The sequence below is a fragment of the Papio anubis genome, chromosome 10 (genome assembly GCF_008728515.1).
Source record: "Papio anubis isolate 15944 chromosome 10, Panubis1.0, whole genome shotgun sequence".
NCBI classification, from domain to species: Eukaryota; Metazoa; Chordata; class Mammalia; order Primates; family Cercopithecidae; genus Papio; species Papio anubis.
In genome coordinates, this window is record NC_044985.1 from 96,864,293 (window position 1) to 96,890,178 (window position 25,886).

General features: G+C 35.4%; 1 protein-coding gene across 14 annotated transcripts in view; it reads right to left on the bottom strand.

The window, feature by feature from the left end:
• IKZF2 (IKAROS family zinc finger 2) overlaps positions 1–25,886 on the bottom strand; it is a 156,021-nt gene that overhangs the window by 85,605 nt on the left and 44,530 nt on the right. The window contains exon 2 of one of the 14 annotated variants that reach the window (XM_009182990.4): positions 16,094–16,241. The exons of the other annotated variants lie outside the window; for them this stretch is intronic. The gene's annotated coding sequence lies outside the window, so the exon portion shown is untranslated. The remainder of the gene's footprint in view (positions 1–16,093; positions 16,242–25,886) is intronic. 14 annotated transcript variants of the gene reach the window in all.

Sequence of the window (25,886 nt, forward strand, 5' to 3'; positions counted from 1 at the left end):
GGTACCAAGGTCAGACCAGAACTGACATTAAATGCGACTGTGTACTAAACCAGTGAGCTACCACACCACTCCTAATATCCTCTGGGGGTAGAGTCCAGAACCTGAGTCCATTAACGATATTCAGCTGTAAAGGTCAGAGGTCTGGCTGCAAAGTTAGGCAGGTCTTTAAATATATTTTAATAAAAACTAAACTAGTTATATTTTAATAAGAACTTTACAGACCTAAAGAAAGGTCTCTGAAGAGCAAGTGGGATTCATGATCAAGTTAAAGGCAAGTGAGGCTGACTACAAGTTACCCAACAGTGATGAAAAATCTAGGATTTTGATAACATGTCAAACAGAAATTTTTCTAGTTTTGTTCTATACAGTGTTATGTGCTATATGTTAAAACAGTTTTTCACGAAATCAAGCAGCAATAAATGTATACTGAAGGCTTACAATAGAAAAATTATTGTGCTAAGTTTGGGGAATAAAAATAATGATAAAGAATGATCCTCACTCTCAAGAAGTTTACAGCCAAATCAAGGAAATAAAACAGCTATCTAGAAATATGAGCAAATATACAAGGTACAGCAAATGTTAATAGGTCTCTTCTTTTATATGCCAATGTACTTTTTACTAGCTTATCCTGTGATGTTATATTCATGCAAGAAATGGTAAGATTTATAATGATAAAAACATAGGTAAAAGGAAGAAAAGGCCCATTTACACAAAAGAATCTGGGCTAATGTTGGCAATGAAGCAAACCCTCTAAGTCAACTTTAAAACTCTAAGTTTGTTGGATTTGGAACTTAACACATATATAGTCAATATCCCATATCATTCAAATTACTCAAGACACTCAGTATACAGAATATGAAGAAATATTTAGATCATCTGAACTTGCCTGTTATGAAGCAAGGGTTAAAAATAATCTTCTTCAAAGTTTGATGAGTGTGTGAGTAAGAAACACCTGCTGTCAACTCCATACAGATAGCAAAAGGACTCATAAATTTCACTGACAATTCTTTTAAATGGGGTTTCAGCTAATTAACTCATTACATCCATAAACACTGGGGACATTTCACTACTTTTGACAGTAAGTTTTCCTTCTAAAATATGTTTGCAAAATATAATTTCAGAGGAGAAATGTTGTTTTGCTTTGCAGGGTTTTTAACAATTCATTTAGAGGTCCAGAAAAGCATTTTATATTTCTTCTACTTCATATGTCTGCTTATTTGATGGTAATTTTATACCTCTGAGACAACAAAATGACTTTTTAAACCTTCAGTTAAAATGTGCCATACAGTTGAAAAGTCTATTAAAAACTATAGCCAGAAAGTAAGACACACTAAAATTAAACACTAAGTAATGAAAACACTCTGTTTTTACAATGTTTGAAGTTCAAATAGCTTCTATAAGTTCTAGTGCAGGCATCCCCAAACCCCAGGCGAGGGACCAGTAGGAACCAGTAGGAAACTGGCCACACAGCAGGAGGTGAGCTCCATCTGTTTTTACAGCAAGCACTTCCCATCTCTCATACTACTGCCTGAGCTCTGCCTCCTATCAGATCAGCTGCAGCATTAGATTCTCATAGGACGGCGAACCTTTTTTTTATTTTATTTTATTTTTTGAGATGGAGTTTCACTCTTGTTGCCCAGGCTGGAGTACAATGGCGCAATCTCAGCTCACCACTACTCACCACAACCTCTGCCTCCCGGGTTCAAGCAATTCTCCTGCCTCAGCCTCCCAAGTAGCTGGGATTACAGACATGCGCCACCACGCCAGGCTAACTTTTTTTTTTTTTTTTTTTTTGTATTTTTAGTAGAGACAGCATTTCTCCATGTTGGTCAGGCTGGTCTCGAACTCCCAACCTCAGGTGATCCACCCACCTCAGCCTCCCAAAGTACTAGGATTACAAGTGTGGGCTACTGTGCCCGGCCTAGGATGGCGAACCTTATTGTGAACTGCACATGCCAGGGATCAAGGTTGCGTGCTCCTTATGAGAATCTAAAGCCTGATGATCTGTTACTGTCTCCCATCACCCTCAGACTATCTGGGACTATCTAGTTGCAGGGAAACAAGCTCAGGACTCTACTGATTCTACATTATGATGAGTTATAGAATTACTTCATATATATAACAATGTAATAATAATAGAAATAAAGTGCACAATATATGTAATGTGCTTGAATCATCCCAAAACCATCCCCCACCAATCCCCAGGCTGTGGAAAAACTGTCTTCCACGAAACCAGTACCTGGTGCCAAAAAGGTTAGGGATAGAATACAGATTATTTAGAGTAAGTCAGGCCTCAGTTTAAATACCCAAACTGACACTTGTTACCTACGAATTATTCAAGTACACCTGTCTAATCTACAGTAAAGTGAGCATATGATGTGGAATTCAACCACCTTGATTTTGCATCCCAAACCTGTCACTTACCAGGTGTATACCACAGAGCATATTAGTCAGCCTCAGTTTCCCTAGAATGCTTCCCTGGCTTAGAAAATTGAGATAATAACTTTCTAGGGATGCTTTAAGGAATAAATTATATAGAGTATATGAAAGTACCTCACACAGTACCTAACATATAGGGATACTCAATAAATAATAGTTCTGTTCCTCACCCAAAAGATTTTCCTAAACTACAGTTTACTCACAGCAATATTAATTTCATTCTTATGGCCAGTGTTAGAAGAGTGCTTAGTAATCATTTTTATTATGGCTTGGGGGTAAGGAAATGAACATATATGAAATCTTAACAGAAGTAACAAAGTCTACATAAAGATTTTTGGAAAAAATCATTAAATGATAAAATATATCTATGTCACTCTAAAAAAGAAATTGAAAAAAAAAAAGTTCCTTCAACTCTCCCTTTCTTATTTTCTGTTACTACTAAGTCCCAGTATCAGGTGATGAGCATTATCTTTAGGCCTTTTACACACAAAAAAATATTATCAGGCCTTCTCTAATCTGAAAGAATACAATAACATTAAATCCTGTTGAAGTTGTATGTTGTAAACTTTACAGCCCTTCCCTGTTTCCCCATCACATACATACAAGTCTCTTTGCTTATGTAGTATCCCTTTGCATTGGATGTCCTCATTTGTCCTCATTTTCTAGCTTTCATGATTCAAGGTCCAGCTTCAATGCGATTTCCTAAAAGAATATCCCTTTCTGACCAATTTTGGTGAAATTAATGGCTCCTAACAGAATAGTGAACCTACACTGCAAATATAATTTAACTGCTGCTTCTATTACACTGTACACTATGATCTAAGAACAATCTTATTCATCTCTGCATTCCAGGCACTTAACACAGTGGCTGGCACACAATAATGTTCAAAAAATATTTACAGAATCAAGCTGAATTCTTTCCCAAGTCATCTTTCTCTTTTAAAACACTTAGAAACACTTGGAAACAGATGACGTTAAAATCAATTTTTAGTAAGCATTTTTAAAATCGAAAGATGAGCTCCTTCTCTATTAAAATGCACTAAAGAGTAACTATATATTTTTCAAATTATGTATGTTTTTAAACAAAAAGCCTTTTGGACATATGTTCTTATTATGAGACAAATTTGCCAGCAAGGCAAGTGACAGTATTGGTATCTTAGGGCTTCTATATTAACATACCAACACTAAATATATTAACATATTTCAATGTGATTCATTTAAACGTGGCTTTGTTTAAAAATCTAGTTAGGACTTTATTCACTGTGATCTTATTCCAGAAACTATTTTTAAAGTTTTATTTATAAATGCAGTAAAATTAGAGTTTATTCATCAACTCATGAGAGTCGGCAGTGCTGGTTTCACCATGGTGTAATAAAAGAATGAGAGAGCGGATATCTACTCAGCAAAGGTGTTGCAGCATTAATGATAGGGAAACTGACCTGAGAAAAACACCTGAAACCCATAACATAATCTGTAGAATGAAGGAGGCAACATGATGTTGGGTCAGCCTGCCAGACAATACATGCACTCTATTTAAGAACTATTGTATCCTGCTGTATAACCTCTTCATGTTTTGCTATACATACAGAAGAGCAGTTCTCTTTTCTCAATTATCCTTAAGGAGGTTGCAGCCTTATTAATGATAGGTGTCAAGATCTCCAAAAGAGATGGACTTTACTCACTGGAAAATGTTGAGACTTTCCGGGATCACTCTGGCCAAGTTCTTAAACTTGAGAAGGTGGTGATTAAAAGTTAGCAAGTGGTTCTGTAGTGGTGAGACGTGGGGTAAAGAATAATTCCTAACCCAAACTGAGGGCAACACCAAATGCCGACTTCACCAAATTAAAGAACACAAAACTGCGTAGGATAGGAATCATTATTCCACTCAAAACAGAAATCATGTGGACTTAGAAAAAAAAATTTTGAATTTTCACCTAAACACTGTACTAGTGAACCTTATGTTCGGCAATATTCAACAATACTTCTTAGCATTTAAATATAACTCCATGTGAGCATGTAGAATCCAGGGAAAGAATCTTTGGAATGCTGTAACTGTTTTGAATAGTTCATATCCTGCAAATACCTACATCCAAAAAGAAAAAAGGGTTGGAAGAAAACTGCAAATGTTACCAATTTACCAGTACTAAACACCCCCAAAATATAGTTTTAACAATGCAAAATAATATATGATATGATGTATGATTTACAAAAAACAAACTAAAATAAGCTCTAAATTTCTGTGGACAAGATGAATGTGTGTGGCTGAAGGGAAGCAAAAGCGATCCTGATCCCATGGTATTAAGGTAGCTCAGGTGAGTATGGTTACTTTTCACACATAAACACTAGCCAGGAAGTTCACCTTTACTGCATATCCCTAAAGATGTCCAGAGATTGCTAGTCTTCCTCAGCAGTGACTACAGGGACTAGGAACTCTTTCAGAGAGACCCTCTACTCTCCAGCCTCCAAACAGTCAGGCACCAGTCAAGCAGCCCCTGGCTGTGCTCAAGCAAAGAATTTTAGGAATGGGGAAAGGAATGGCATATTCCCTAGAGAGGTTAGTGTGGAATGGGAGTGGAGGGGGGAGGAAAAGAGGGCACCCTTCACATCCCTGTCAATCAACTATTATTAACTATTATGCTGATGGAATGGAATCTAACTTTATACTAGCTAAGACTGGCTTTCCTCCAGGTTCAACACTATTGCCAAAAAACAGACTGTGGTTTTATTAAGTGATCTGGCCTTTGCTCCATAAAGATCTCTCTGTTAATGCAATAGGGAGAGTATGAAAATAATATTCTCTAATATATATTTACTCTGTTCTGTATAAAACCTTCCACAGTACCAGTACACTTAAAGTGGTAATCTTAGGTTTTGAAACAAAAGGTAGGGGAAGTCAAATCAGTGGAAAACCTGAGCAAATCAAAGGTCTTGATATGCAATGTATAGTAAAATTGACCCAAGCAGAGCAGAGAAAAAAATGCTAATTTAAATACTGTCTGTTGCTGTATTTGACTCATTATTTCTGTGGGAACTTTGATTTGCATAAAGGCATGGCAAATCTTAAGAGGCAGCAAATACTCATGTCACTAATCACACGTATAATTCAGAAAGTTCCTCACATGTACGCATAAAATTCAAAATCCTGATTTTAATACTTTGTAGTTCTGAGGATGAAAATGCAACTCGTTTAAAAAGAAAAAGTTGTTTTATTTACATTAGTGTGTGGGTATATACACACTGCACATGTGAAATGACTATCCATTACTAATTATTAATTTATATCCTATCTCATTCCAAAGCTGATATTTAAAATCAGCTTTAAAAATAATGTTCCTGGCCGGGCACAATAGCTCACACCTGTAATCTCAGCACTTTGAGAGGTAGGGGGATCATTTGAGGTCAGGAGTTTGAGACCAGCCTGGCCAACATGGTGAAACCCCCTCTTCACTAAAAACATGAAAACATAAAAATTAGCTAGGCATGGTGATGGGCGGCTGTAATCACACTACTTGGGAATCTGAGGCAGGAGAATAGCTTGAACCCAGAAGGCTGAGGTTGCAGTGAGCCGAGATTGCACCACTGCACTCCAGACTGGGCAACAGAGCGAGACACCGTCTCATAAATAAATAAATAAATAGATAAATAAAGTTCATTTTACGAAAATTAATAACAATAACTGAAGATATTTATTAGGTGCTAATTACTTGCCAAGAATTACACTGAGTTTCACAAACATTATCTAATGTTACCTTCAAAGAACCCAGTGAAATGAGTAATATATCCCCACCTATAAGTGAGGACACTAAGTCTTAAAAAACTGTTTGGCAGCTTTGGTTCTCTGCTGCATTTTAAGGGAAATCATAATTGCACTACACTGCAGGAGCATCCTGGCTCTCAAATCCTTTGGCTAAGACATTTTGATTAAGACTCATCTTCATTTGAGATTCTAGGAATGAATCTCAAGCTTCACCTGTTCAAAACAGAGCTCTTCACTTCCCCAAGTCCTCTCCTGCCCCAAATCAGTGACATCACTATTCACCAGGCTACTTAAGCCAAACACTAGCAGTCACTCCTTAGACCTCTTTTCCCTCACATGCTGCTTCCAATCCATCAGCAAGTCCAACAGGCTCTACTTACAAAAGACATTTGGCCACTTCTCACCATCCCCACTGCTCCTGCTCTAGTTTAGTTGGATCCACCACCATCTTTCACACAGATCACTTTCACACAGACCTTCTCACTTCAGCACAGGCCTCTTCACTTCTGCACAGGTCTCCTCACAGGCCAGCTTGCTTGCAGTCCTCTCTCTTTGTCCACTCTCCACATAGGACCCAGATAATTTTTGAAATATATGATTACCCCCTACGGATCTCTCCCCTCTTTCAGACCACTATAACCAAACCAAACTGGTAGTCTTGTTGTTCCTCAAGTACACCAAATATGCAAAGTTTTACAATTCCCAATAATGATTCTAACTAGAAAATCTACTGCTTTTGTAATAGAACATTTTTGGCTGACAGATCATGGGCCAAAAATTTAACCTCCACTCTCCAGCCCCAATCTGGTTTGCAACCATGTATATGCATGGCAACCCTTATTCTGTTAGGGGGAGAAGGAGGAGGAAATTGAACTCAGGGTTAGTAAAAGGTAAGTATAGAGAGAAAAGTAGAGCCTAGCATCTGTTCTTCATTGGACTCCTTGCCTAAGAACAAATGCTTATAGTAAAGGAATGACAGCCGAAAAATGATAGAACTAAAATGAAATTCTGGAAAAGAGACTATGACCAGAAACTGATCAAGAGACTCTTCCTGATACTCTGGGCACTAGCAGAGCTTCTTTAAGGCCCAGACAATATAACATCACACACAGCTGGGCAGAGACCTCCTACCAAAACACCCAGAAGCCACATGTGGCATCCTTGACACAAGCACTGGTTTTCTCCTGATAGGGAGTAACAACAAAGGGTCTTTGCCAATGGACTTCCTGAACTGTGGATGCAAACATTTGGGAACTAGGGGAGAAATGGGGGCAGTGTGTGCTAGTGACAGCTGAGAGAATGGTTTCTGGACATATGTGAGGTGACAGTGGATTCCTAGAGGGTCACAGGAACATGGTGAAGAAGGTGAATTTATATGAATCAGGCCAGTGGGGCCAGTAGTAGAGAGTCAGAACTATCTCAGTCTGCTCACTAAAGTATATGTGTCTTTATGCAGAAGTCAAGGCTGGTAAGGTCTGTAAACATCTTGGTTCTGCCTTTAGGTTAAGTCCAATTTCTTTTGCTTTTCCTCTAATATTTCTAAAGGAGACTAAACAAACATGGTCTTTTCTGTCACTAACTCCAGGTTCATTTACTTTGGCATTCACATTTCTATCTGATGCTTTGGCTATACACAGACAGACAGAAGATAATTATACAATAAGATGGTTTTATATCATACTCTATTTTCACCAAAAAATAAGTGAATTTAAAAACTAGGGTTCCTTAAAAATTGCAGATGTAATGAATTAAGGTAAGATAAAGTCATAGTATAGTAGGGTGAGCCCTTAATCTATTGTGACTAGTGTCCTTACAAAAAGGGAAAGTTTAGACAAAGACATGCATACGGGGTGAATGCTGTGAAAATGAAGGCAAAGATGAGGGTGATGCAGCTACAAGCCAGGAACACCAAGGAATATCAGCAGCCATCAGTAGCCAGGGAAGAGGCATGTAGCAGATTCTCCCTCACAGCCCTCACATGAAACCAATACTGCTTACACCTTAATCTCGGACTTCCAGCCTCCAGAAATGTGAGGCAATTGATTTTTGTTGTTTAAGCCATCCAGTCTGTGGTAGTTTGTTACAGCAAACCCAGGAAGTTAATATAGGCTCAGATGAGATATATTTTGGGGACCAGAAAGGAGATGCAGAAGGGATCGGGACACTACAGCAAGAACATTTTGAAGTGCTTCAGAGGAAAGGAAAGGCGCCAGAGGACCAGAGACAGGCTAATTTTATGATTTTTAAAGGCAAAGGATGTGAATTTTGAAAATCTAAGATAAATATGCTTACAATGAACCTATTAAAATTGGAAGGCAAGAGTTTGTGTAACAACTTTTTAAAAAGTATGATCCAATATGGGTTCACTAAAAATAATATTTTTATTGTTGGAATTATTAAACTGGTAGTTTAAAAATGTGGACTTTGTTCATTATGAACTTAATTCCAAATTTGAAGAAAGCTCTCAAGTGTTCTTGAGGTCAATATGGAGAAATATGTAGGAAATAATATGAGAGGTACATTTATAACAGGTTGAACAACCACACCCAAAGAGTATTGATTAATGAAAAGATGTTAACTTGAAAACAGATCTCAAGTTGTGTGCCACAGGGCTACTTTAACAAGATTGAAAAGAAACTTGCAAGGCATGTTTATCAAACCTGTGCATGACATACAGCTGACAAGGATACATGATCCCCTCAATGGCTGAGTTTCGATTCTAGAAATCATCTGTCTAAAGAGAGAAGGAATTAGAGATATTAACCAAGAGAAAAACAACAGGGAAAGGTAGATATGAGATCAAAACTGGATTTATGGAAGATGTGGGACCAAAGCAGCTTATGTAAAAAAGATGTGAGATCTTAATAAAAGAAAGAATATTCTATTTCTCTGTATAACTGTCACTCTAGTGCTAATATATTTTACTTAATTATTGCTGGTCCTCTCCATGGCCACTAGCTTCCCCATTTCTTCCCTAACATTTTTCCAATCCACTCTGTGAAAGACAGTATAAGCTCTGTGTGTGTGTGTGTGTGTGTGTGTGTGTACATACTATTTTTATTTATTTTTATTTATTTTTTATTTTTAGTTTATTATATTTTTATTTATTTATCTATTTTATTTATTATACTAGTATATGTATACATACACATACTATTTTTGAGACAGGGTCTCACTCTGTTGCCTAGGCTGCAGTGCAGTAGCATAATCAAGGCTCACTGCAGCCTTGATTTCCTGGGCTTAAGTGATCTTCCCACTCCAGTCTCCTGAGTAGCTGGGACCACAGGTGCACACTACCACACCTAGCTAATTTAAAATATTTATTTTGTAGAGATGGGATCTCCCTATGTTGCCCAGACTGGTTTTGTACTTTGGGACTAAAGCAATTCTCCTGCCTTGGCCTTCCCAAAATGCTGAGATTACAGTGTGAGCCACTGTTCCTGGCCTATAAGCTCTCTTTTATAAACTGTAACCATAATAACCTCCTCCACCATTTCAATGTACAATTATGGTCATATTTAAATTTTTACTTCAAATATAGCTGGCTAGAGTTCTCACTTTCCCCAGAACTTCAGTCTACATACCATGCCACGCAGAGAGTTGGTAAGCCATAATTAATCTGCTACTCACAAGGCTAATGGTCTTTTATCACCTAGCAATGTTAGTCCCCCCTGTGATGGTACCATCCTGCCACCCTGTTCAAGCTACAGTGATGATCCTATTTCCTTTGGTGTCCAGCTCAGTCAAGGGTGCTCTAATTCTGTGTTTGCAACTACCATTACCAGCTGTTCTTCCCTAAGGTACTAACTATACTGATGACAGCACATACATAATTTTCTGTCATCAGCCCCATCAGTTCAAAAGGGCTTCTCTTGAATCTTGGTTGCCAGGTGGGGTCCCCTTTTTGTCCTCAATGTAACTTCATTTCAGGAATCTCATTGCCCTTTCCAGAGACTGGGATTGAGTCAGTGCCACACAGCTCTATGTCAACAGAGACTAGATATTAGTTCTTTCTCTCCCAGAAGGCACTGGGCATCTTGTGTAAACTGATCTCCTCCCCAGGAACCAGCTTTACAGAGCAGAATACAAGTGCATTCTCAGGGAGTGGCAGACTTTTATTAATGAAGTCAGAAAGTTTTCTGCTCTATGACAATGATTGTGTACCTGCTCTGTATTTGCTTAACTAAGAAAGTCATTCAAGTAATACAGAAGATGAGCATTTCTAGATTTAAATATCTGCTCTTCTTCCCACCCAACACCTAAAAAAATCATAAATCAAATTCTACCAAGTCAGTGTTCAACACTATTTCAATAGTTGTTTGTTGCTTTTAGGATAAAAATCCAAACTTCTTCCCCAAAGCCTCAAAAAGCAAAAATGTATATAACATGGCTCCTTCTCACCTCTCCAGCTCCATCACGAGCCACTCCATCTCCCTCTATAGTAGGCTCACAGGCCGTCTTTCAGTTCTTTGGTGAACATATTATAAAAGCCAACTTTCTCCTGCTGTAGGGCCTTTGCACATATACACTGGTCTCGCATACTCTACTGCTACCTGAGTAGCCCCCTCCTTACCTCCTCTATAGTTTACATTTCACTTACTCTAAATCGTCAATATAAACTAAGGACCTGATGTTCTTTTTAATTATAATGTCCTATTATTTTTATTTTGCAGCATCTAATATAAATTATTACACACTTACATATGTGCTTACATTTTTAATGCCTTCTTTCACACTGTAAGCTCTATAAGGACAGAGCCTTGTCTGTTTTGTTCACTGCTGTAGAGCAAGCTTAGTGCCTGACCCAAAATAAGCCTCAAGAAATATTTTATCAGATAACTGAAGGAATAACTAGAAATACCCAATAACAGAACCACTAGCTTTATTGTCTTGGAAGAAATCTTCATTGTAAATCACATGTTTTGCACAAAGGTTTCTAAGTTGGGAAGAAAGATGAACTACATGGCCTTGAACTTTCCAGTTCTGGAACTAATACATTGTAAGACATAAGCTGCCATGTGGATTCTAAGAAGAGAAGGTCATTCTTATTTGGGAAGTTAGTAAAAGTTTCAAGGAGGAATTACTTGAAATATAATCGAGATATAACTTACAGGAAATGTTTGATTTGAAACTGTACAAGATAGAGAACTTCAGAGACGTGACCATGCGAAAAGGGAAATATAAAAAGGTAAATGAGAACATCTTGTGTGAGAAGGTAAACCTGAGTTCATCTGAGAAAGATATGGATTAACAAGTTAAGCAGACATGGTAAAGTGAGTTGATTAAAAAGTTTGAACTGGGTTCAAATTTCTATCTCTTGGGGGAGTGATAAAATTCGGGAGATTCATCTGGCTATGCTGAATATGTCAGATGGATAAGTAGATAGGGATAAAGAGTAACTAAGGGGCTACCAATCTACCATAACAGCTATGAAGCCTGGAGTAAAGATAGGGTGATATCTACGTATTTAACAATTCTATAAATTGGCACACAGCAGAGAGGCTGCAGTTCCCACAAGCAACAGCAGGAGAGAGCTGGCAAGAGAATACCATAGCTTCAGGGGCCCATGTAAGTACTATTTGCTGGTGTGCCAGCACTGACACCAGTGTACCATCTTTCCTGGAAGAATCTGAGACCCCCCTAGCCTGGTAGAGAACATCCATAGGCACACTGAGGCTGAGATGCATGGGCTGGGACACAGGCTGGTTAGCCAGTTGACAGCATATTAAGCAGGGTACCCACAAAGCGCTTGGGATGGAGTATAGGTGCTCAATGGACTTGAGGAAAAGTCTCTTTCTCAAACCTATACAAAAGTATTTTAATATTTTAGCAACCAGTATAATTATATATGTAAGTGCTGGGTGAATATCAGCCGGGTAAAGAAAGGCTAGATAAGATGTGGACCAGCAAGAGGAGAGAGGATAGAATCAAATCAAAAGAAATCTTGAAGGAAAAAGAACAAGATACCAGATGACAGACTATGAGAAACAAAGAATATTAAGTAATCTGATTCCAAGATTTCAAGTCTAAAGAACCATATAGGGGACAGTGTTATATTAATAACAGACATTAGGTATTTTGGAAACAGAATAAATTTGAGTGAAGTGGTATATGAGAATTATGAGTTTTTAAATTATTGAGTTGAAAATGTTATTTGTAATTGTTCATAAACATCCATAAAGACAACTAAAAGTACAAACCTTAAGTTCAGATCTGAACTCAAAGTTACAGACTTTGGGGAAAACTATGCAAATATCAGTGTAAATGTGATAATAGTAGATAAACTCTTTAAGTAAGTGAACATTAAAATGAATGCTGAATAAATGTGCATATAGATAGCTTTCTTTTAGGATAAAGTAAATTAAAATTGACCAAAACATATCATTAAATTAAAAATTAGAATGTTGTAAAATATACTAAATAAATCATTTTTAAATATCCAAGATTCATCTTAAAACGTCATCCCCAAACTGGGGTGCATATTAGACTCTTTGGGTAACTTTTAACATCATACTGGTGCTTGACCAATTAGATGGGAATCACTGAATTAAAATAGTCTGTACAATGAACATATGTAAAGTCAAATCTCTTAGAAAAAAATTTGAATAATCTTCAATGAAGAGGTTTAAAAAATAAAGATTTATCTAGACACTGAAAAGAGTTTAAACATAGAAGAATCAAAAATTTAAAACCATGCATATGTTATTTAACCACAGGTATACCATAAACATTTTAAAGATTAAAATATGTTTTTGTAAAAATCAGTACGTCTTTCAAATTTTTTAAATCTAGTTTTACTAAAGTCTCTTATGGTAGAAATGTGTGTTAATGAAAAGTTGAACAAATTAACATTTCCATTTATGCTAAGAAGCACACTTCACTATTTCACTAGATCTAAAGAAAAATAAGTTATTAAGTATTTCTACAGAAGCAAACCTCGGGGAAAATTCCTAATTTGGTGTTTCCAGCTCATCTAAGGATATTGTTTCTATCTCCTAAAGAGGTAATTATAGATATTTGAAATAAAATTTAAATAGTATGGCTTGGAGAAAAAAAATCCCATTTGTAGTATCTTTAACAGTAATTGATAGTCATAATGAACCCATCTCTGGGTTACGGTAACCACTAAATATTATACAGCTTATGAGAAGGTAAGCCAGAAGATATGTCCAAAAGAGCCTAGAAGAGGTACTGGAGAAGAGGGTATAGCTGAAGTCTCAATAAAATAGCACCCATTCACTAAGGATATGTTACCTGACCAAGAGAGCATCATACTCTAAACTTGATGCGAATTTCACATGAAAGAAACTTGATAGCCAGAGAATCAATACAAAATACTGACTCTAAAAATGTCTTAGAATGTCTAAGAATAGCAAATCAAGCATGGCCCGACCAAAATAAAGCTGCTAACTATATGTAAAAACTTTGTTTTCTATTCTTTTTCTGATTATGAAAGTAACAATGCCTCAGTATATAAAAACAGGTATTTACAGAGATATTTAAACCAGTACCGAAACCTACCCCTACTTTTAACATTTTAGCATGTTTCTTTTCCAAAAAAGTTGAGATTTTATCTATCGATAAACAAATAATGTATGGACATATATATAATACACTATAAACTATTTATCTCTCTATAATAACATATCATGAAGCATTTCCATGTCATGAAGAAATTCTTCATCAGCATAATTTTTAAGACTATAGATACTTCAACTTATGGAATAACCATGATTTACCTAAGCACTGTACCGAAAGTAATTTCCAATAATACCACTCCAGTGTCCACTTTTGTGGATAAACCTGTCTGTATTTCTAATAGGTTTCTTAAAATTGAAGTCTTAAAGAAGGCATTATCAGGTGAAAAGAGAAGGCAAGCTATATAAAACTGCCATCCAAAATGAGGTGTCAATTTAAACTTGCATGAGCACTGTGTAAAAACAACATTACCAATGTAATCAATAAAACCAATACAATGTTATTGATGTTAAACAATCTTAGTAGTTTTCATCATTTATAATATGGTGAGTAAAATATGGTATTTTATTATTTTAAACTGCATTTCATTAATTGAAAGTTGGGATGAACATTTCTTCTATTTTCTTATTTTTAAAGCATTTTAAAGATGAATTTGTTGTGTTAATTATTAATTACTGAGATTACAAAAGTTTTTTTGAAAAATGCCAATTTAAAATCAATTATTGAAAGACTAAACTATTATTGTCTATATTTTTAAAGACCAAGAGATAATACATCAAATATGCAGTAAAATCAAGGCTAATGGCATGCAGTTTAATGAGATAATTAATTAGCTTTTTATGCTAATTAGTACAACTGGGAATCATTCTAGTTAACTATGGTGATTTTAAAAAATATGCAGCAGTTGGAAAATTCGGATTTATAATAATATAAATTGATATAAAATATTTCAAAATGTTTTAATAATCATAGCTAAAGAATAAAAACTTCTATGTCTGTCATAATTGAAAAATAAATAAAAATAAAACTCAACACCATTAAGCAAACAGTTACACTGTATAACTTGTATAACATTTTACCAAATATCTCTCTCTGGGCTACTTTTTCCCCATACTTCTTGATGACATACATTTAAAATCCTAACATTCATTCCTGATTTCATATTTTAAAGTATTCAGAAACCTTCACATTTAGCCTTTATGTGCAGCACATGAGTTATTCAAATGACTTTTAAGATCAATCATACCCTTGAGATTCTATGACTTATAAAATATAATTAAACTTAATTAATAACTCTTTAAGTACTGACTTCGTCATATATAAGCAGAAATTGTGACTCCTACACTAGAGGTGATTGTATCATAGAACCTGATACATAGCACACAGAAGTGTTCAATAAATGCCATTCCCTTTCCCCTAACTTCCAGCTCACCCCCTCTGCTCTCTATCAATATGTACTTGTCGACAAATCAAAGTTTTATTTGTAATTAAAAGGTGAAAAAATATAATTACCTATTTACAATATCTATTGTCAAACATCCTTACCTTAAATTAATGGTTGAATGTAATCTGGCAAGGAACAGAAGTATATCAAAGGACCTTCTAATTCTACATTTTTGAAAAAGACCCTATAAATTAGAGGAAACTTTTTATAAAGGTGATTAACAGTTAATATGAATTAATCAACCTCAAAAAAATCAGAGAAGTTAGGTCAGTGATATCATTCTATATCCATGACTCTAGACCTTCACTGTGCATCAGAATTATCTGGGGAAATTAATAAATCATTATAAATGCCTGAGCCCTACCCCTATTTTTATTAAATTGGTATGGATGGGGTAAAGATATCAGTATTTTTTAAACATATCCAGATGGTTCTAATGTGTAGCCAAAGTTGAGAACCACCGTTCTACATATTGAGAAGAAATAAACTACAGAGTAGAGTGACTTGCAAAATAAGACTAGAATCCAAGTTTCCAATTTTAGGACTTATAAGAAAATCTCCTCCTGGAATCAAAAGAGGTTTGAATATATATTATATAATATGAAGATATTTAAACATATTGAGGTACTCATGACATTTAATTGGCATTCAACCTTACACAAAATGATGATAGTCAACAAATGATCACCCTCACTACTGCCATAAATGATCCTTCTATCACACTACCTTAATTTCAAAAGTAACATTTCTTTGCTCCTGAATCTGAAGAAAACAAAAAAAATCTCAAAGTTAACATAATTACTTTGCAATTACCTTTTGCCATACATAAACAGAAAGAAGTCCTCATAACTAATCTTCTCTACATAAAAATGAACAGACAGCAGAAAAAATATATAGGAATAGAATCACTGCCTTAGGTGATGGGCAGAGAGTTTCCAAAGCAAAGCATTCTCTCACTCTGTCCCGGTTAAAACCTGTTTGTCTGGGGATTGGCTCAGCTGCTCCAGTTCCAGCTTCCCGGCCTTCCAAGGTGCTGACGTGACCTCAGTTGTCACTGCTGGAGCTGGATCCAACTAACAAAATCCAACACATGCAAGCACTTGTTTCTCCATTATCCAGTGCCTTCAAGGGCAGAAGAGAATCAGGGTGTCAGTCACCTCTTTTAATCTTGCCCTTGATAGTTTTTATCCTCAATCCTTAAACACATCCAAAGGTAATTAGGCAGATGAATATCAATGATCAGCAATCAAATGGACCAAATGAAGAAAACAAGATATAAATTCAGTTAAATATTAGCTAGTTGATTTACAGAATTTTACAGAAGTGAAGCATCTAGTAAACTGAGTTTACTCATATACTGATGAAGATCTGAAGAGGGAAGCTACATGACAAAAGTCAGCCTCCTGCTCCCACCCTCCTTTCTTTTATAAAGATAACTGAAGAGACTGAAGAAGGAAACAAATATTGTAAATATTACTGTAAGATGCAAATATCATAGACATGCTTCCTGAAAGTTGAATATCTATGTACACATGAAGAGTAGAGAGATGCCGTTTAACAATCACATCTCATCTGCTTTTTTTGAAAAGGGATTCTATCTTATAAGCTGTATCAAGTGTAACTTGAACATGTTATCCTTAAATTTTTGTGCTCATCAACAATTTGTGGTAATAGACTCTGAGATCAAGAGCAACGTACGTGATGAAGCCTCATCTTACTCCCTATACCAACTCAGCACTGAAGATTTGCATGCTTGAGCTTTCCTCTTCTAGCTCTAACTAATTCCTGATATACAGCGTGGTACACAGCTTTACCTACAAGCACAAAACAACATTCTTTACCCAGTACATGTTATTACCTCCTCATCGAAAAGAAAAAAACGTGAAGCACAAGATGTGTAATCATATTACGAAAAAAAGCATGTTTTAATGTTAGCTTTTTTAGTTAGCTCAGTGACCATCAGCACATTTTTAACCTCTCTGACCCTTAGCTCGGTATCTCTAAAATGAGGGTAATATGGAACCTATCCCGTTGTGCTTTTAGAGGATTAAATAAGATAAAAGACACCCTATTGCACATTGTAAGCACTTAATAAATGATAGTTATTACTAGGTGTATGAGTAAAGGCTCTACTGCTTTAGACTCATTAAAGAATTGGCTTTCATTTTCATTTAAGGTTACTTTATAAAAATTATATGGTTACCTACATAAGTTACTAATATAAGTGGGTTTTAGATATGTTTATATTTTAATGTATAGCATTTAAGCTAACTGACACTAAGCACATGGATAGCTCTTCTAATGTCATCTAAAGTGATATTTCTTAAATGAAATATCCTTCTGTGGGAAGGACCAATTGATTTTTTAAATTTCTAATTCATCACATTCGCATAATAAAGTCAAATTTGGCAAAAACAAAATATAAGCCCCCAATTTGTATTACTCTATCAAACTTCTGTGACAGTTTTAAGCATTTACTCAACTTCTATATTTAATTTCAAGGCAGACTGGTAACAAATACTTTCCAGCCTACAGACTGCATATGAAGTAGGACTGTTATAAAGAATACTTGATTTTAAGAATGATGGATATGGACTGTTTTATAATAAAACAAACTAAAATTTAAAACCAAAAATCCTTATTAATGGTGTTTCACTTACATGAATCTCAATTCAAAGTAGGTATGAATTTTTAAAAATAGTAAAATTGCCAAAATACCATAGGGGCCCCTTGGTGAAAGCCACGTATTTAACATACTGTCTTAAAAGGCTATTTAATACAGCCACTGAATTCTAACTTAATGTTGATTTAATACAAAGCATTACTGTGCAATAGTCACTAAATAAACTATGAAAAACAACCAATTAAAGTAACCTTACAGGTTTACACTTAAATTTTTTAAGGAAGTTCCTCACACTAATCTAACTACAATATACTTAGGAACACTTGTCAACTTTAACAGTACTTGTTGCTACTCTAGGTAGTATTTCTTTTTAAAGGCCAGGTACTTGTATAAAGAAAAGTCCCAATATTACAAATCCAACAAAGTCAATAATACATTAAAATGTTTAGTTTGCTGTTTTTCTTACAGAACAGATAATACTTTCTAGGTATTTACTTTTCTAGTGCTTTAAGATTTCAACACAACGTTTTTTCAGTTTTGGCATAATGAAAATTAATAATACAGATCCTACCTGCACAGTTGAACCCTATTTGGGCTGTCATGGTAGAGAGAGAGAGAGAGAGAGAGAGAGAGAGAGAGAGAGAGAGAGAAAGAGCGAAAGAGAGGAAGAGAGGAAGAGAGAGAGAGAGAGACATCCCTTTATTGATTAAACAAAATCCCCTATTTTCCCTACACCTAGGAGAAAAAATATTATCATGAAACAAAGTGAGATGGACAAACAACATTCTTATGTCTATAATGTTAAATTTGGTTTATCAGTAAATTACTTCATACCTTTCAAGCCTGCTTTAAAAAAAATCTCAGAAACCATAAAAATGTTTTCATTAGTTATTGAAAACACTAGACTAGGTAGTGACTAAGATTTGAGAAGAAGATAAGAGGCAGTCTCTAAACCAGCATTACTCATTATTTCTCCAACCGGGAAAATTTTTTTCTTCTTTCAGAAGTCAAATTAAAACTACCTTTACCTATGGTTATCTAGAAAAGGAATCAGAATTAAAATAGAATAGATAGGTTCACTGTAGTCTACCTAAAGACAACACTAGGAAAGAATTATAATATATAAATTTCCTTCACATTGAGGTTTTTCTGGCAACTGACACTACCTACTATTAAGATAATTCTGAGATTACAAAAAAAAAAATTAGTTCAAATGAAGAAAATTCTCACCTAGGCTCAAAATTAAATTTATATTTAATGTTTAAAAGCAATTATTAAAAATGTTTATGTCCACAAAGGAAAGCATGACCCTAACGTCTTATAACGATCAGCTATCAAATGAATAATCCAGCACCTTTAAGAGTATTTTTAATCAGTCTCTGTATTCCATCATACATGAAATATAGTACAGCTTGTTCCATGTTTGGTCCAAGATGCTAATGATAGTAGCTGTGGCAATCAAATCAGTAGCACAAATGATAGTACGTTCACACCTAGAGTGCAAAGAAATATTCTTTCTTACCACTTTATTCTCACTTTAGCTCTGTCTAAAGGACAGGAGATAATGTCATTCCTCCCATAACAAATAAACCTGCCATTTCAGATAACTGATCCATGACAGGTTACTAGTATTCAAAACTGGCACTTAGAACATTGTCACCATGTAAGCAAACAGGAAGCAATTTGCAGGCATAGACCTGAATCTGCTACATGGATCTTTTTTACTTTTTTTGGTAAAACCAGGAAAGAAGCACATACAATACACATTTTTAAAGAAGTGGGGATTTTCATTTTTTCAGTCATACTGTATTTAAATTAGAATTTGTGAGTGGCATCTTTCAGACGGGACAGATGTGTAGTCCCAGAAATATTGACTACTTTCTGTACCCAGGAAAGTCAAGGCGTGGTGCTGTTGGCAGTTGTCAGGGTGTCTGTTTGCCCAACTTTTATTCAGCTGGAGCAAAGGTAATAAGCTCTTGAAGCAGAAAAAGAAAGTGGAAAAAGACAAAATTTGCAAATTGATAATTTTCAAAACTGAATTAAAATGCATAGTACTGTACAGGACTTGTTCATTAAATGTAATACAAACAAGAATAAACCAGAGCAATTCACAATTCACCAAGACAAGCTGGGAGGTTATTTTTGCACCTCACCTCTTCTTGGTTTGCTCCCAATGTACAAGCAATAGGAAATTTTTAAAGGAAATAAGATGTCAATCTCATAAAATCTCAATAACTCTTCATTAGAAATTAAACAAAAATAATGAATAAAAATCCACAGCATATAGCAAAATAAATTTTAATAAGACTAAATATAACATTTAAAGGAAGGGGGGGGTCTCAATTTTACTGAATTTACAGAATAATATGTTGATTTAACTAATAATCAATTGTTCTATTCTTCTTGTCATATTTCCAGCTGTACTATAAATTTTTTAAAAAAAGAAGTGCTTCCTCAGTAATATTCTGCTGCTGTACAACAGCAAGCAAAACAGCATGCATGAAGGCATCAAGATGAAAGCATATGTGACAAATGGGTAGCCTTTGGTTGTAAAAAAGTTCCTTTTTACTCTTGAATATTGTGAGATAAGCAGTAATGGAAAAATAAGAGAGGTAAGATGGCATGGACCCAAGGAAATAATTGGAGGGTCAAGTCCATATAGTGGTCAGGATAATGGCAATATAAACAATAATAAGTAACCACGCTCCTCACATTTTCTAAATACTATAGAGGGGGCTTAAATATACAACTAATCTAACAATCTTAAAAAATATAATTATTCTCACTTTGTACAGGTAAGTCAACTGAGGCTCAGAGATATTAATTTATTCACACAAGGTCATTCAGTCAGTAGCTAGTTATTCCTTCGGGTAAACAATGATAGACTGTGATAAATGATGATAGAGAGACCAAAAGACATGTATACACATATATCACAACTAATGGTAATGCTTAAATTTGAAGGATTGCAGACTGTCTTCAAAGCTTGGACACACAGCTTAATAATCACAAAAGGATAATAAAAAGTATTATATGAATACTTATCAAAGATAACCTTCTGATTTATCAAATCAGCAGACTGAATGAAAAGAAAGGCTTAAGAAAACTTTAGTGGGCACTTACTGAATGTATAGTGAATGAGAGAATGAATGAATGAGTATAAGATGGCAAGTGATAAATAGGCCTTTTTTCTTTAAGGAAAGGATAGGAAATCTCCTTAACCTTCCTTATCTCTATGTTCACTCTCTGAAAGGAAATGTCTTCTTAGAAAAAAACTATGACATCTCTGATCTTCAATAAATGTTTGTTTTGTAAACTTTGAATAATTAGGGGAAATAGCAATATAGCAAAATATTTGAAGATAGTTTATATTACAAATAAGCTATTTTAAAATCTATACAGATGTGTTAAAGATGTTCGTTTTTATAGCTTAGAACAACTGTTACAGAAATAAACAAAGCTCAAATAATCTCACCATAAAATTCCTTAGTTACAAATTTAGTGATATCAGATTTATAAGAAAATGTTAAAAGGACTTTGAATTTGCTAAAACGAGTAGTATATTTTGAAATGTATTGAATAAAAGTGATGACACTTATATTACATACATGATACATTAAAAAGATTTTTAGTGTTCAAAATTACATATTTCCTGGATAAAACTGTGTTTTGTTTTCATTATTTTAACGCTCACATGCCACACCTCAGATTCAATTTGCAATATAGATAAAATGTAAGGGGGAAAAAGACCTCCATGTCTAGAGGTATTACAAACTTGCAAAAAACATTGATAGTACAGTTGAAACAGAATGTGTTAACCTGTCTTCTGAGGCTACCACACAAGTGTTTTAAAAGTTTTGTTTTGCTGTGGTTTTAAAGCTTAGTGTGTAATCTCTCTACCACTGCTTCTAACGGACAAAAAAAAATGAAGAGTTACAACTCAAATTCAGTAGTAAACCACAGGGCAGAGGCAAGGGGTTCTCAGCCCATTCCTTAACAGACATGTTGCTAGTCCTGTCTGCACCATCCTAACTCGCCTATGTTCCCCAGGCCTTGAGCCAAAAGTATCATTTTACTGAGTGAAGAAAAGAGTTTCATTCTTCCAATCTTGTACTGCTTTCACCTCAACCTTGCAATCTTGTTTTTCCACATTTTCTAATTATTGAAATGAAAGCATTCCCCCCAAAATATTAATAAAGAATAGGGAAAGGAAGAGAATGAGAAGGAGATGTTCTCTTCTAGATAGTACGCAGAGTACAAAGCACTATTTTAAACACGGATAAGGGCATGCATAGAAGCAGGGACTCTGCTTGCTCCCAGTGAATTCAGGTAATGTATCCATTGTTCCAAATTGCTATGGTCTGGTGACAGGAACCCAACTAGAACAAGCTTGCCCTGCATTTTCTTTTGCATTTAGATGCCAACTTTGATAAGGTCACGCCTTAAAAGATCCACACAGCATGCAACACACAGATAGCAATAAAGCCTTCAGCCATTCCCATACTCAGATAAGAATATAAAAAGAGGAAATCAGAAAGACATTCACATATACAAACAGATTTACAGGGACAACCCGTTTATAACTACACCTATCTAGATCACTTCACACACCAGAGACCTATGTGGAGCCAACAACAAAGGTACTTTAGAGATTCCCTCCCCTCCCAAGCCCCCATGCTCCTATCCCAGAATTTTCTCAAAGGAGCTCATTGCTTTCCCTCACTGGCTTCCTTTAAGTAGTGTCGAAAAGACTTCCCTTAATGCTTTGACTGCTTCTTTCAATTCCAAGGACTCCCTGAAATGTCCCATTTATTCCCCTGACCCTCCCAAAAGGTTTGACTCCTCTTCTACTGCAAAGCTCTCCCTCATGAGCTACCCACAGAAACCAATTCCCTAGACTGCCTTCCCTCACAATCATTCCCTGAAGATCCAATCCTCTTCTGCCTTGCTGTTTTCCTTTCCAACTGTTCCAAAGTACCTAACCTGACATCACTATTAGTGAAAATACACCAGAGGTTTTGGGGGAAGGGAGGAATACCATTAGAGCAAAGGAAAAACACACCAAACACACACATGCACACACAGTGCAGAAATGACGTTCTAATTCCTGGACTGGTTTTCTCTTAACCTTTGTCTATACACAATACATCACCTCTGACACACTCAAATATTCCCAAAAAGCTTGATTAAATGATTTTTATCTGGCACATTTAAAGAAGTATAGTGGGGGGGGAACGGGGGGTGGTATGTCAGTATATTACATTTTTTTCCTAACAAAAACAGCAAAACACACCAATTTATAAAATTGTGACCAAAATCAAAACACAAGTGCAAAGATCCTTTTTTAATTTGTGATTATCAAATGCTACAAATCAGAATTCTGCAAACAAACAAAAACCAAAGAACTTCTTCAGCCATAACTATTGATAGGTTAGCATCTTGCTGAAAACTCCTCTTGTGAAAATGCTGTGCTCTAGCTCAATGCTTAACCAGACCCTTTTGGAAAACTTTTGTTATTTCGTTGTAATGTTTTCAAAAAGATTTAAGCGTTTCCAAACAACTTGTTTTACACTGACTTAAGTTTTACCTAGCTCAGATAAAAATAGATTTCTTGGGCAAAAGATAAATGTACAATTTGTTTGAAAACATTTTCTTCAATCAGTATATTTTTATGACCTAAAATATAGTAACAAAATTAAGCGATTCAATTTTTCACTTTAAGATATAAATTTACCTAAACTGTCTTTCTTTAAATTGTTAAACTTCATGATTAGCTATTTCTCTTTTTAAAAAGGCATTACCATAATGACTGATAATTATAATCCAAATAATTAGTATTTAAATATCTTTAAAATCAATCTTTTTTAAAAAAAATTTCTTCTGTGGTTGAAAAAAAAATTATGGAAAGAGGGCACCAAACTATTTTTCTGTTTAAGAGATCCTTACATCTGTTTTTCAAAGGAAGAATTGGTCTAACTATTCTTACGGGAAAAAAAAAAAATGGTTAGGCACGGTGGTTCACGTCTATAATCCCAACACTTGGGGAGGCCAAGGCTGGAGAATCGCTTGAGCCCAAGTTTTGAGACCAGCCTATGAGACACAGCGAGACCTCAGCTCTAGAGAGGTATTAGCCAGGCATGGTGGTGGTGCATGTCCCTAGCCCCAGCTAGTCCAGAGGCTAAGGTGAGAGGATCTCTTGAGCCCAGGAGTTCGAGGCTGCCACACAAGCCATGATCATTGTGCCACTGTACTCCAACCTGGGCAACACAGTGAGGGAAACCCTGACTAAAAAAAAAAAAGAAGAAAAAAAGAAAAAAAAGTGTTTTTTTAGTAGGTTTTCCATTTCTGAGAATAAATATCTACAAGTGTCTTGCCACTTGAAAAATCTAAAAGTGAAATATCTCAAGTCTCACTCATAGCTCTATTCTTCATACTTTGTACTATGATGAACACATTAAGTAATACATATATTTAAGATGTGGTTAATATGTAATCTTGGGCAAAGGTACTAAAAACCATCTCTCCGATTTACAGCAAAAGACAAAAAAAAATTTTAATTTTAATTTAAAATATTCCTTATGCCACCCATTAAGAAAGTCATTATATGATAAACAGCAGATACATCATGCTGCTGATTAATTATAATGGAGAAAATCATAAACCTGGAAATCAATTATATCACATATAGAATGACGGAGTAAGGAGAATGTACCTGTTTGTCAACAGGTCCATTGTCTCTGATGAGCAAATTAGCCTGCTCAGAGTCAGAAACAACACTTACGGTTCCCTCAGACACACAGTGAAAGAAGACCATCACAAACCACTCAGGCTGTTAATAAAAGACAATCAAACAATGGTCCTCAGAAGACCGTTTCTTATCCCTTGCCCATGAGAACTTTAAGGCTTAGCAAGAAAAACAAAGAATTATACATTTCTTAGACAAGACTTATCACATTTATGTCAACAAAGAGATCATCACTGTGAGGTCTTATAGCTTCACAGTTGTAGTTTTTAAAGGGGAGGCATCACTGAACTCCCAACAAATTGTATAGCTCATTTTAAGTACGTGTACATACACGTACTTTCCATTAGTATCACAAAATTCTAATTGTAGAATTGTCTCTAAATGTTTTTCTCACTGTGGAAAAAGCAGATTTGCTCATCTGTGGTGAGAACCTGACTGGCACTTAACAGGGAAGGTATGTAAATCATGGTCAAGTTCAGTCATTCCCGGAACTGTGTAACTACCTTCATGTATTAGAGTTTTCAGTGAAAATTCAGATAATTTATCTCAGGAATTCTTACAGGAGGAAAAACAAACAACACACATACACACTTATAAACTCTTTGGCGAGATCACAAAGATCTTAGGCCCTTCTTGACAACATTTTAGAGAATTACCAAGAATACTGGAACAGGATAGAACAAAATACATGCTGAATTAGAAGTCAAAAAACCTGAAGTTTACCTGTGTTCTAACTGTGCAGGTCAGTTTTCACATCTCTAGAACAAAGGGAGGTGTGATAGATCTCAAAAGTTATGATTAAGTGAAATGTAAACAATCAGGGAGTATGATGCTAAACTGGGCAAAAAGAAGCAAAAACAGCAGTGACACCATATTGAGTTTGTCAGAAGAATGGAGTCAATATAAACTGGGGAAAAAATGATTGAAATTACTATAGAGAAACCCACAAGGCATTATCCTTTTCAGTGTTTAATGAGATTTCCTGAAATATTCAAAATGGGTGCTTGCTTTGATGTCAACTAGGATAACCTGTGAAAAAATGAAATAAGAACTATAAGATGTAGAATTATCCATTGGAAAGTAGGTGATTTTTATTGAGGGAAAAAAAAAGTTTTCTGACAAAATTTTACAAATTTAAAAAAATTTCTTCTACATGATGTAATATTTTACATAATGTAAAATGTTATGCTTACATTAGCTTTATGTACCACTTCTGGCATCCCCAATGACCTGTGGTCATAATAAGCAGATTTGTGTGCATGAAAAGACATAGGGACCAGCTTCCAAAAAACCCTTCTCACTGTGCCCCACAATTTGAGAGAGCAGAGCTACAAGCTGAGCTACTGAACTGATGTGACCTGAGATCTGATCCCACTGCAGTAGCCATCGGGCTACAGTG